Source organism: Panulirus ornatus, chromosome 17 (genome assembly GCF_036320965.1).
Source record: "Panulirus ornatus isolate Po-2019 chromosome 17, ASM3632096v1, whole genome shotgun sequence".
NCBI classification, from domain to species: Eukaryota; Metazoa; Arthropoda; class Malacostraca; order Decapoda; family Palinuridae; genus Panulirus; species Panulirus ornatus.
Genome location: NC_092240.1, coordinates 9,765,001 through 9,780,000, shown reverse-complemented (window position 1 = coordinate 9,780,000; position 15,000 = coordinate 9,765,001). Strand labels below are relative to the sequence as shown.

At 39.5% G+C, this 15,000-nt stretch overlaps 1 protein-coding gene and 1 long non-coding RNA gene across 6 annotated transcripts in view; one reads left to right on the top strand and one right to left on the bottom strand.

The window, feature by feature from the left end:
• The window catches only part of LOC139754560 (uncharacterized), a 625,282-nt gene extending 620,090 nt beyond the window's left edge, over window positions 1–5,192 (top strand). Inside the window, exon 4 of the long non-coding RNA XR_011713903.1 lies at window positions 4,422–5,192. This is a non-coding gene — a long non-coding RNA (uncharacterized lncRNA). The remainder of the gene's footprint in view (window positions 1–4,421) is intronic.
• Window positions 1–15,000, bottom strand: part of LOC139754558 (nephrin-like) — a 531,853-nt gene that overhangs the window by 103,045 nt on the left and 413,808 nt on the right. The window lies entirely within an intron of this gene.

Sequence of the window (15,000 nt, the reverse complement as noted above, 5' to 3'; positions counted from 1 at the left end):
CAAGAAATGTAGAAAACGGGGGACAGGAGTATGGTGTATGTAGGGAGACTATGTTGTCTAACTCGTTTGTTTAGTGTTAATGAGGCAACAAATAGGACTAGCAATTAGTGATCCCGAGACGCAGGGTGTAAGATGGCTCCGGGCCATCACTTCAACACTCCTATGTCAGGAGGGTAATACTTCCCTGGTGAGGCTGGTGTCTACATACACCCTACTGACACGGAAGGTGTAAGTAAGATGGTTCCTCCAGCCATCACCTCAACACTCACAAGCAAAAAGAATAAGTAATCTATGTTGTCTGGGAAGCTGATTTATCAAGTGTACAAAAAGCAAACACCCAATACCATTCATAGACAGCTACGGATGTTTAAGTCCATTGGCCTATACTCTACTGACGCCCTTCCACATATTTATGTATATATAAGAAGCTGGTGACCGAGTTTGGTAAAGTGTGTGAAAGAAGCAAGTTAAGAGTAAATATGAATAAGAGTAAGGTTATAAGGTACAGTAGGGTTGAGGGTCAAGTCAATTGGGAGGTGAGTTTGAATGGAGAAAAACTGGAGGAAGTGAAGTGTTTTAGATATCTGGGAGTGGATCTGTCAGCGGATGGAACCATGGAAGCGGAAGTGGATCATAGGGTGGGGGAGGGGGCGAAAATTTTGGGAGCCTTGAAAAATGTGTGGAAGTCGAGAACATTATCCCGGAAAGCAAAAATGGGTATGTTTGAAGGAATAGTAGTTCCAACAATGTTGTATGGTTGCGAGGCGTGGGCTATGGATAGAGTTGTGCGCAGGAGGATGGATGTGCTGGAAATGAGATGTTTGAGGACAATGTGTGGTGTGAGGTGGTTTGATCGAGTAAGTAACGTAAGGGTAAGAGAGATGTGTGGAAATAAAAAGAGCGTGGTTGAGAGAGCAGAAGAGGGTGTTTTGAAATGGTTTGGGCACATGGAGAGAATGAGTGAGGAAAGATTGACCAAGAGGATATATGTGTCGGAGGTGGAGGGAACGAGGAGAAGAGGGAGACCAAATTGGAGGTGGAAAGATGGAGTGAAAAGGATTTTGTGTGATCGGGGCCTGAACATGCAGGAGGGTGAAAGGAGGGCAAGGAATAGAGTGAATTGGAGCGATGTGGTATACAGGGGTTGACGTGCTGTCAGTGGATTGAATAAAGGCATGTGAAGCGTCCGGGGTAAACCAAGGAAAGCTGTGTAGGTATGTATATTTGCGTGTGTGGACGTGTGTATGTACATGTGTATGGGGGGGGGCTGGGCCATTTCTTTCGTCTGTTTCCTTGCGCTACCTCGCAAACGCGGGAGACAGCGACAGAGTATAAAAAAAAAAAAAAAAAAAAAAAAAAAAAAAAAAAAAAATATATATATATATATATATATATATATATATATATATATATATATATATATATATATATATATATATATATATATATAATGATGGAGGTATTATTGAAGGTATTCACGAATAAAATAACCCAACCAAAAAATATTTGAGTTGTCTATAAGGTCACACAATTAGCTGATTAATATATCGCATAAAAGGTTATGAAATTCTTTTGTAGTCCAATATATGGTATAAAATGTAGTACAGCTTTACGTTGCAATTAATGAAAAAAAAAATGATTTCTATTAAAATCAAAGATTATGTAGTTTTTAGTTTAGTGTCAGTAAAAGAGCAAACCTTTTAGTTCTCTCTATAAATCCTGTTTATCAATTCAGTTATCATTAATCAATATCATTATTGTTATCACTATCATTACTATTATCATTACCATCATTATTACTGTTATTGCTATTATTATCATTATCATCATGGCTATCATTATTATTATCATTATTACTACTATTGTTAATATTATTATAATTATCATTATTATTATTATGACTAAATTCCCAGGATCCTTACTCCGAGGGTTAATGAGCTTCAAGGCTGCGCTACCGTCTGTAGCAGGGAAAGTTTGGACTCCTTTGGGGCGAGACGTTCTTCGAAGAGATTGTAGTACCTTGGTGGTGTATCTTCGCCGGAGGCGATTTACTTTATTAATTCGTGGCGTAACCACAGGAAGGCAGAGTCCGGCAGTGCCTATATATATATATATATATATATATATATATATATATATATATATATATATATATATATATATATGAATCACATGTTTACCAAATGGCGTCCTAGCTCCGTCTCGTCGATGTATATCAACTGACTGTTATATTTCTCTCTTGTGTCTCCCCTGATGATGTGATTATTACACGAAAGTGCACTTGGGAACTTTTCGTGTTTCATTTTCCCCGTGGACTCATAGGAATATATATATATATATATATATATATATATATATATATATATATATATATATATATATATATATATATATGGAAATGCTATAGAAAAATGGCATAGAAGAGACTAGTAAGGATTTTCAACTAAGGCCCAGTCACCTGTTCCTCCCGCTACCTCACTAACGCGGAAAATACCGAAAATGCATCAAAAAAAAAAAAAAAAATTAAAAAGATTTGGAAAGAGATTTAAATCACACACTTCAACTGTGCGAGATTCAATAATACCAAAAGAAATCACCATTCTCTTCAAGTATTGGGGGGTCGTTCTCAAAGCTACGTCCGAATGAGATGGCGACTAGTACCTCAACTGATCTCAAATGAACCACGTTGTGTAATCAAGATCGCCCATTGTCACAGAGAGGAGTCGATTTCTAGTCCGCGGATTAAAATGAAAAAACAAAACTCATAACACATTTACACGAGTTGACGCTCCGGGAGCTTCCGTTTTCTCTAGCCCCACCACCACCACAACAACCCCGCCTCCCCACCACCAGCACTGTAATGATCCCGGGCTCAACTCTTTATCTCGCCTTGTCTGAAGTCTCCCTCGACTTGAGGCACATATTAATCAAGATCTTCAAGCGTGAGATTCACTTTGCAAGGAATTACTGCCATGATTTTAAAGCGATAAGCCAAACGCTCCCCGCTGTGTCTATATTTTCCACTTTTATTTTACATTTACATACGCATTATATATATATATATATATATATATATATATATATATATATATATATGTATATATATATATATATATTACTGGACTTGTCACCTTCAAAGAGGCGGGATCACTGGGACTACAGTTCCGTCAAAGAACCTCACATGGCAAGGAGTCTTCATTTCCCTGCTACTGGAAATAGAGCAGCCTTGGGCTGCAGGAACTTATGGAAAGAGTTCCCGAAGTTGTAATTATAAATAGATAAATTCTTAGGCCCATCCACTCACACATACACACATTACATATATATATATATATATATATATATATATATATATATATATATATATATATATATATATATATATACCTATGAGTCCACGGGGAAAATGAAACACGAAAAGTTCCCAAGTGCACTTTCATGTAATAATCACATCATCAGGGGAGACACAAGAGAGGAATATAACAGTCAGTTGATATACATTGAAGAGACGAAGCTAGGACGCCATTTGGTAAACATGTGATTGTCCAATATATATATATATATATATATATATATATATATATATATATATATATATATATATATATATATATATATATATATATTCGCCCTATGCGCACATGTAGATACATATACATATATACACATGTGCATATTCATACTCGCTCGACTTCATCCATTCCTGTCGCTACCCCCGCCACACAGAAAATAGCATCGCTACCCCACGCTTCCTATACATGCAAAAAATACATAAGTAGCGAGTATAAACGAGATGCAGGTACGACCATCAGAAAACGGAAAATACGAACATAAGCGCTTTCGTATAATTACACCGTCAGCACAATATCGTTCGAAACGACAGACTGACTCGTTCCATCGCAGCTGATGACTTCACCTCGGTCATCCTCTGGTGTCGGGGAGCCACCGAGCGAAACTCCATTTGGTATCAGGTTCCTCAGACATCTTACGTCATTTGAAGGAAAACATAAATCCCGTTGGCATCGTCAAACATTTCGGTCCCTCTTCTCGTTTTCTTCAGAGGGGAGGACCCTTTTTAATGTTTACGTTAATTTCCTTGCCTAAAGGTATTATCCTCATTGAAGACATTTAAAATGATTACAATCTTTAAAAAATCATTACAAATTTAAAAAGACTTTACAAATTTTAAAGACATTACAAATCTTAAAAAGACATTACAAATTTAAAAAGACATTATAAATTTTAAAAACATTAAAAATTTTAAAAAGACATTACAATTTTGAAAAGACATTACAAATTTTAAAGACATTACAAATTTTAAAAGGCATTACAAATTTCAAAAAGACATTACAAATTCAAAAAGACATTACAAATTTACAAATACATTAAAACTTACAATTTTTTTTTCTTTTTATCCTCAGGTGATGTGATTCATCAGCCCATACATCGTGTATGACCCCAAGTTCCCACGTCCGAACGAGGCTGTATCATGGCTTACGATTTATCTGGTCATGTGCAAAAGGATGAAGGACATAGTCCATCAGCGGTGCACTCTGGCATATTGAAAAATGCATCAGCTCCCTTCCAACCGGGTAGACATTGGTATTGTCTGTGTCAGTCAATGATGAAATCTGTATCGTCTGCGTCATTCGATGATGAAATCTATATCGTCTGTGTCATTCAGTGATGAAATCTGTATCGTCTGTCATTCAATGATGAAATCTATATCGTCTGTGTCATTCAATGATGAAATCTGTATCGTCTGTGCCATTCAATGATGAAATCTGTATCGTCTGCGTCATTCAATAATGAAATCTGCATCGTCTGTGCCATTCAATGATGAAATCTATATCGTCTGTGTCATTCGATGATGAAATCTATATCGTCTGTGCCATTCAATGATGAAATCTATATCGTCTGTGTCATTCGATGATGAAATCTATATCGTCTGTGCCATTCAATGATGAAATCTGTATCGTCTGTGTCATTCGATGATGAAATCTGTATCGTCTGTGCCATTCAATGATGAAATCTGTATCGTCTGCGTCATTCGATGATGAAATCTGTATCGTCTGTGCCATTCAATGATGAAATCTGTATCGTCTGCGTCATTCGATGATGAAATCTGTATCGTCTGTGCCATTCAATGATGAAATCTGTATCGTCCGTGTCATTCAATAAATAAATCTGTATCGTCTATGTCGTACAATAGTGCAATGATGACCTTTTTTTTTTCTGGTGTATATATATTCTACATCAACACTCCGGCCACTTGACTCAGCTCGGGTCTGAGGTGAAGGGGACGACCCGAGACTCGAAGAAGAAGCGTCATTACGCCAGTGATATACAAGACGGAGGAATGACACCGTGTGTGTGTGTGTCTCATGTCCCTGACTGATCTCCGTCGATATATATATATATATATATATATATATATATATATATATATATATATATATATATATATATATACTGCAGCCCAGTCGACGATTGGAAGTGCATGGAGACGTACCATCGCCCCTGTTGAGGAAGCAACGACGATGCAATCACATCCCCCCCCCACAACGCCGCGTTCCGCATCTAGTGCGAGCAGGCAACACTTTTCTGTGGCTCCTGCTTCAGCGCATGACTAGAGAGGGCGCCTGTGTGTGTGTGTGTGTGTGTGTGTGTGTGTGTGTGTGTGTGGGATGTAAAATATCATGACCCCGAGAGCCTCAGAAATGAGACACCTCATTAGGTGTCTCTTCTGGTAAACGACCTGCCAAAACTGCAGCTTCCACGATAACACTCATGTTTACCCAGAGACTGGAGATCTTGTGGTATGGAGGGGAAAAAAGGAAATACGATGAGGAGAAGTGGGGGGAATTATATACGAACTTTCAGGTAATATATATATATATATATTATTTATTATATTTTTTATTTATTATATATATATATATATATATATATATATATATATATATATATATATATATATATATATATATATATATATATATATATATATATATATATATATATATATATATATTCCTTTATGACCACGGGAAATTAAAAACGATAAGTTCCCAAGTGCTTTTTCGTGTATTAATCACATCACATTACAAAAGTGCACTTGGGAACTTATCGTGGTCATACAGGAGTATACTTGAGCATGCACACGTCCTAGGGAAAACACTAGTCCTTTCCTTTTAACAACAAGAGTCTGTGAACATAGGGACAAGCAGCAGCCATTAATATTACAAATATCAAAATAAATTTATTCAGTAAGAGACATCATAATCTCATCCATTCGTAATAATACAAAAATGAATTACGGCTCTCGGTTCCCGTAGGATGCAAACCCCCTAACACGCTGATAAGTCTCTCTCTCTCTCTCTCTCTCTCTCTCTCTCTCTCTCTCTCTCTCTCTCTCTCTCTCTCTCTCTCTCTGCCCCCAAAATGACCAATAGCCAAAGTTAAAGTAGTTAATTGCCCTCAGTCGAACTCCGAAGTTGGCCACATTAATTAATGTTCAGATTTGATACACGGACACAAAATATCTATCAAGATAAACCCTTGCGAATTTGGCTTATATGCACAGACGTAGCTTCACCACAACTGTGCATATATATATATATATATATATATATATATATATATATATATATATATATATACTGGAAAACACCTACCTAAAAAAAATGCCCGGTAAGTGTACACGACCATTTGAGTCACGTTTCTGTAATAAATGCCCAAACATTTTTTCTTTTTTTTTTGTCTCTGGATATGTTTTATACAAAATGAATTTGACGTTCATTTCGGACATGTCCTAAGTTCTAAATCAGCAAAAAATGATAAAAGGATTTTTTTATTCCTTTTTTGAATATTGGGAATATGTGCGTGTGTATATATATATATATATATATATATATATATATATATATATATATATATATATATATATATATATATATATATATATACATATATATATATATATATATATACATATATATATATATATATACATATATATATATACATATATATATATATATACATATATATATACATATATATATATATACATATATATATATATACATATATATATACATATATATATACATATATATATACATATATATATATATATATATATATATATATATATATATATATATATATATATTTATTGCAGAAACACACCACTAGGAAAAGTGAACACGAGAATCCTGAGCACTTTCGTGTATTACCACATCTTCAGCTGACTGTCACAGAGACAGAAAATGGATACAATACAGGTTATGTATACAGAACCGGAGAAAACATAGAATGGTGTAGATAGGCAGACAGACAGATGGATTAGATATATATATAGGAAGCATAGTCCCCATGACCCATATGTAGAGGCATTAAAAGAACCTAAAAACCACTCCCTCGATTGTATGGTATAGCTCTGTGATGACCCTCGACCTAAGTTCTTAAAACCACTCAAGACCCTAAAGAGAAGTGGATATCCACGAACAGACACTGTCCAAAGCACCAAAAGGGTTCGATAACCAGATACAAAATGGTTCCTAAGCTTGAGAGAGAGAGAGAGAGAGAGAGAGAGAGAGAGAGAGAGAGAGAGAGAGAGAGAGAGAGAGAAAAGCCTTCATACCTTACATAGGGAAAATACTTCTTTTCAAGCATGTGGCGCCGCTAAATGCGAAGTGACACGCTAACGTTACGGTATCAGTGTGGAGGTGGAGGACAAGGAGGAGGAGGAGGAAGGGACAGGTGCTACTGAACAATGGTCTTCAGCCAATAAGTTACCATCAACTGGATGGTATACGAGCTGACTGTCTTCAGTGCTTTCAGTTAGATCGACTGTCTATTGGCGAATAGGTCTTCTGTGATCTGAATGCTCCGAATGTTCCAAAGGGCCTGCGGGGCGGGGTAGCGACGGGAATGGATGAAGGCAAGCAAGTATGAATCTGTGCATGTATGTAATGTCTGCGTATGTGTATGTGTATGTTGATTATCATGTTCCCATAATGTACGAAAACAAATGATTAAAAAAAAATTGATACGAATAAGATTATCCGAATTATCATTTAAATTACTTTTATGGATTAGAAAAGACAAAAGAAAAAAAAAAAATCTTCGGAACAGAAAGTATCAACAATTCCTACCTCCAAAACTAAAGTTGAAATATATGTAAATTTTGCATTTCATCAGAAGTTGAAAACAAAAACCAAAAAAAAAAAAAACCCAGAATATTTATCTATTTTTCTTTTCCCCTCGAAACTTTAGTTAGATGAACTGTCTCATGCTCTAAGGCTTTTGAACGTATACTCTCTCTCTCTCTCTCTCTCTCTCTCTCTCTCTCTCTCTCTCTCTCTCTCTCTCTCTCTCTCTCTCTGGATTTAATCTTAACACTCGTTTTCCAATCAATATGTTGCCTCTGATACCTAAGACCAACAGTGTGGAGATACGATTACGACAAAACCCTTGGCCCCTTGAGGTTTATTGAGCTATCTTTCCATATAATATATATATATATATATATATATATATATATATATATACTCCCGTCGGTACCCGACTTACGAATATTCCTAACGAAGACAATTTTTTTTTTCCCCCTCATTTGCATATTCCGCTCGCAATTTGCATATGTTAATCAATTCAGTCAAAAAGATATTTTTTTTTTTCATCATTGCAATTTGTAAACGTTACGGATTATCTTCATAATATCTCTTTGATTAATGCTGACTCAAGCTTAAGGACTGTTAAAAAAAAAAAAAAAAAAAACGTAGTTTATATCACTACAAACGTGAGAGCAATGCCATTTTACATTAAAAAGTTACATCATCTATAATATATTATATAAGTGCACAGGTTCGAATCCTGGTTGCGGCAGTTGGTCCACAGTCATACCCAGCTGTTCATCCTCCCACAGGGGTAGGTCGATAATTCGGGTACCTTGCTTAGGCTTGGGTTTATATATATACATATATAGATAGATAGATAGATAGAGGGAGAGGGACTTCTTAATTGTGTTAATCATTAAATAAATATAGAAATTACTGCAATAATTTATGTTCTGTGGCGTTGAACCCACACAGCGTCAATCCCCCCTCCCACCTCGACCATTTGCCTGTGTACGACACGGTGTCCGCCAAGTTTAGTGCTTTCGTCCAGTCTAATTTGGTCCCACTAAAGGCGAGATGGTGTTCAAAACCTTATTCCTCGTCCCTCTGTCTGTCTCACCATTCCTCGTCCCTCTGTCTGTCCCACCATTCCTCGTCCCTCTGTGTCTCACCACTTCCTCGTCCCTCTGTGTCTCACCACTTCCTCGTCCCTCTGTCTGTCCCACCACTTCCTCGTCCCTCTGTCTGTCCCACCACTTCCTCGTCCCTCTGTCTGTCCCACCACTTCCTCGTCCCTCTGTCTGTCTGTCTCACCATTCCTCGTCCCTCTGTCTGTCTGTCTCACCATTCCTCGTCCCTCTGTCTGTCTGTCCCACTATTCCTCGTCCCTCTGTCTGTCTCGCCATTCCTCGTCCCTCTGTCTGTCTCGCCATTCCTCGTCCCTCTGTCTGTCTCGCCATTCCTCGTCCCTCTGTCTGTCTCGCCATTCCTCGTCCCTCTGTCTGTCTGTCTCACCACTTCCTCGTCCCTCTGTCTGTTCCGCCATTCCTCGTCCCTCTGTCTGTCTCACCATTCCTCGTCCCTCTGTGTCTCACCATTCCTCGTCCCTCTGTCTGTCCCACCATTCCTCGTCCCTCTGTCTGTCCCACCATTCCTCGTCCCTCTCTCTCTCTCCCTCATCTTCCACACCATTTACTCCCCAAGTTTTGGGTCACTGTAGCCATATATCTTGGGGGAACTACGGGAGTGACCTACCTCCTACAAGACTACAGGGATTTGCATCAAACACTCGTTGATTGAATCATCTCAAGCATCGTCAAATTCATCGAGGTTGCTTATAGTTTTCTATGAAATAAGATGATTAACTGGCCAGGAGACACGCCGTGTGTGTGTGTGTGTGTGTGTGTGTGTGTGTGTGTGTGTGGGTGAGTTTATGTGGGATGTGTGTGTGTGTGTCTGTGTTTGTGCGTGTGTGTGTGTGGGTGAGTTTATGTGGGATGTGTGTGTGTGTGTGTGTGTGTGTGTTTGTGCATGTGTGTGTGTGGGTGAGTTTATGTGGGATGTGTGTGTGTGTGTGTGTGTCTGTGTTTGTGCATGTGTGTGTGTGGGTGAGTTTATGTGGGATGTGTGTGTGTGTGTGTGTCTGTGTTTGTGCATGTGTGTGTGTGGGTGAGTTTATGTGGGATGTGTGTGTGTGTGTGTGTGTGTGTGTGTGTGTGTGTGTGTATGTGTTTGTGCATGTGTGTGTGTGGGTGAGTTTATGTGGGATGTGTGTGTGTGTGTGTGTGTGTGTGTGTCTGTGTTAGTGCATGTGTGTGTGTGGGTGGGTGTATGTGGGATGTGTGTGTGTGTGTGTCTGTGTTTGTGCATGTGTGTGTGTGGGTGAGTTTATGTGGGATGTGTGTGTGTGTGTGTGTGTGTCTGTGTTTGTGCATGTGTGTGTGTGGGTGGGTGTATGTGGGATGTGTGTGTGTGTGTGTTTGTGTTTGTGCATGTGTGTGTGTGGGTGAGTTTATGTGGGATGTGTGTGTGTGTGTGTGTATGTGTTTGTGCATGTGTGTGTGTGGGTGAGTTTATATGGGATGTGTGTGTGTGTGTGTCTGTGTTTGTGCATGTGTGTGTGTGGGTGAGTTTATATGGGATGTGTGTGTGTGTGTGTATGTGTTTGTGCATGTGTGTGTGTGGGTGAGTTTATGTGGGATGTGTGTGTGTGTGTATGTATGTATGTATGTATGTATGTATGTATGTATGTGTGTGTGTGTGAGTGAGTCCTGTTTCACACAAGAATGTGGTGTTTGAGGTATATTGTCTGAACACAATGACCTCCTGTCGTATAATGAGACTGTCTTTATATTCGCCACCGGAGGGTTTGAAAAAGAGAGACTGACTATCACACATCGCGAGATGAAATGATAATAATCGCACTATAAATAGGGGAGAGGGGGGGATCACCACTCAGTGGCCACAGTTACCTAAAAAGGGGGATATTGATTTTAGGGATCATTCACAACCAAGGATTAGTGGGCCACAGTTACCTAAAAAGGGGATACTGATTTTAGGGATCATTCACAACCAAGGATTAGTGGGCCACAGTTACCTAAAAAGGGGATACTGATTTTAGGGATCATTCACAACCAAGGATTAGTGGGCCACAGTTACCTAAAAAGGGGATATTGATTTTGGGGATCATTCACTACCAAGGATTAGTGGGCCACAGTTACCTAAAAAGGGGATACCGATTTTAGGGATCATTCAGAACCAAGGATTAGTGGGCCACAGTTACCTAAAAAGGGGATACCGATTTTAGGGATCATTCACAACCAAGGATTAGTGGGCCACAGTTACCTAAAAAGGGGATATTGACTTTGGGGGATCATTCAGAACCAAGGATTAGTGGGCCACAGTTACCTAAAAAGGGGATACTGATTTTAGGGATCATTCACAACCAAGGATTAGTAGGCCACAGTTACCTAAAAAGGGGATATTGATTTTAGGGATCATTCACTCACAAGGATTAGTGGGCCACAGTTACCTAAAAAGGGGATATTGAGTTTGGGGGATCACTCACTACCAAGGATTTGTGGGCCACAGTTACCTAAAAAGGGGATATTGAGTTTGGGGGATCATTCAGAACCAAGGATTAGTGGGCCACAGTTACCTAAAAAGGGGATATTGATTTGGGGGTCACTCACTCACAAGGATTAGTGGGCCACAGTTACCTAAAAAGGGGATACCGATTTTAGGGATCATTCACAACCAAGGACTAGTGGGCCACAGTTACCTAAAAAGGGGATACCGATTTTAGGGATCATTCAGAACCAAGGATTAGTGGGCCACAGTTACCTAAAAAGGGGATATTGAGTTTGGGGGATCACTCACTCACAAGGATTACCTAAAAAAGACAAAAAAAAAAAGAGGCGGGAGTGGGATATTGATCACTTCGAGTGGATGTTCTAGGAAGGAGAAGGCCCCGCATTGCCGGATGTAAGGGTGTGTGTGTGTGTGTGTGTGTGTGTGTGTGTGTGTGTGTGTGTGTGTGTGTGTGTGTGTGTGTGTGGGGTATGGGTGGGTCTTGTGAAAGAAGGGTTCGTTAAGCCTTAGACTTTATAGGACCTTCGCTCTTAGCAGATGGCCCTTTATTACACCCTTCAGGTTAAGTGTTCATCTGGCTGACAGTCTGATGGATAGATAGACAGATGGACAGCATGAAGGGCAGGAGATAGATAGATAGATAGAGCGACAGTAAGAGAGATAGATGGATAGATAAATGATAGATAGATATAGACATATAGATAGATAAATAGATAGAGATATAGATAGATAAATAGATAGAGATAGAGACATACTCAGAACAGACAGATAGAAAGAGACAGATAATATAAACAGAAGGAAAGACAAATATAGATAGACATAAACAGACGGATAGACGGATAGAAACATAGAGAGATCAACAGACAGACACACAGAGACAGACAGATGGACAGGTAAATATATACATAGAGAAAGATGCTATGCCACTGTAGCCTTTCAAGTTCCCTACCTGGACGCGACACATGTGTCCCAGCGAGACAAAATCAATTATCTCCCAAGCGCTCATCACAGCCTGGCCATTGTTATAGCAGCCGACGCTGGCTCGCCAACACACACACACACACACACACAATCCTGGCTCACAACGTTTGCGAGGAGAAGTAGCCTTCCATTACCATGCATCTCTCTCTCTCTCTCTCTCTCTCTCTCTCTCTCTCTCTCTCTCTCTCTCTCTCTCTCTCTCTCTCTTGCTCTGCTATCGTTTTCTTCCACTGCATTTTAAGGGGGGGAGGGGTGCTGCAATATTTTTTTTTTCCCATTGGTGTTAAGGCCAGACCACCTCGCTTATGGACCTTGTAGTTGTGTGTGTGTGTGTGTGTATGTGTGTGTGTGTGTGTGTGTGTGTGTGTGTGTGTGTGTGTGTGTGTGTGTGTGTGATCTTTGTAACACACATACTCTCTCTCTCTCTCTCTGAAGAGTGTGGTTGATAGAGCAGAAGAGGGCGTGCTTGAAATGGTAAGGACATATGGAGAGAATCACTGGGGAAAGATTGACAAAGAAGATATATATATCAGAGGTGAAGGGAACAAGATGAACGGGAAAACCAAACTGGAGTGAGGAAGATTTTGAGCGATCGAGGCCTGAAGATGCAGGGGGGTGAAAGGTGTGCACGGGATAAAGTGAATTGAAACGATGTTGTATACAGGGGTTAACGTGCAGTTAGTGGACTGAACCTTTGGAACCTGGCCTATGGACAGGGAGCTGTGGTTTCGGTACATGCACATAACAGCGAGAGAATAGGCTGTGGGTGAATGTGGCCTCTCTTCGTCTTACGCTTCCTCGCAACGCTGGATGTGGCGATCAAGTATGCATCCCGCTTGCTTTTGTTCTCGTCAAGACGTCAGTGAGTTTCAGTCTCTCTTCGTCTTCACCACCCTGGTCCTCTACCACTCCCACAAATCACCAGTCCTGTTTGATGACCCCAAATACCAACGGTGTACACCACCACACTCATATCAACTACACCAATAAAGATTAACTTTCCAGACGGTATGCAAAATGGGCGACAATAAAACATTTCCATGTCTGTCCCCGATATCATGAATCGGTCCAAGGTCCTCTCCTCCTCCTCCTCCTCCGCCGCTACCCCGGAAATTCTCCGCCTGCCCCCCTCCCCCATGGCAAAATCCTCCTTGGGAATTAAATTCCAAAGTATCTGATCTCCAACAGAAATTGGAGATCATGGCTCTGCCTCACCCTGGGAAAACAAGAGGTTCCTACGCCCACTGGTGGGTGGGTGAGTTTCGTCTCCTCTCGCGCTAGAACGCGATGTCCTCCTTCAATAAATCCCAGCCAACGGCACGGCTAACGAATACTACAGAGTTACTTGTACGTAAGTACAGATAGTGTAGAAATGCCCCCGAATAATTATAGAGACGGCGGATAAGCGTTCAAATGAATACAGGAAATGAGTAAGAAAAAGATGAATAGACTTTTTGATAAACGTACGAGTATATCGTAAATCAATCTCTCTCTCTCTCTCTCTCTCTCTCTCTCTCTCTCTCTCTCTCTCTCTCTCTCTCTCTCTCTCTCCCTCTCTCTCTCGTTATCGAAACGAACGTTCACGGCAGCCAGCGCACATATGCGGCTTCGTAAACAGAGTCGTAATCATGTCCTCCTTTTGATTCATATTTCTCATTCAACAGTCCCGCAATTTTCTATTTGCCATTTCTCAAACCCGGTCAAATAACATGTACGTACATACTCGTCCCATTTCAAAATCGGTCAACTGAAAAAGTTTTCTAAGGCAAATGCTTCGGAAAATTCTTTTATCACCACACCAAAGGAAAGGGAATTCTTTTCTTCAAGAGACATACAGTGAAATACCCGACATGATTATATCGAAATACCCGACATGATTATACTGAAATACCCGACATGATTATACTGAAATACCCGACATAACTATATTGAAATACCCGACATGATTATATTGAAATACCCGACATGATTATATTGAAATACCCGACATGATTATACTGAAATACCCGACATAATTATGTTGAAATACCCGATATAATTATGTTGAAATACCCGACATGATTATATTGAAATACCCGACATGATTATATTGAAATACCCGACATAATTATGTTGAAATACCCGACATGATTATATTGAAATACCCGACATAATCATATTGAAATACCCGACATAATTATATTGAAATACCCGAGATAATTATATTGAAATACCCGACATAATTATATTGAAATACCCGACATAATCATATTGAAATACCCGACATAATTATATTGAAATACCCGACATAATTATATTGAAATAC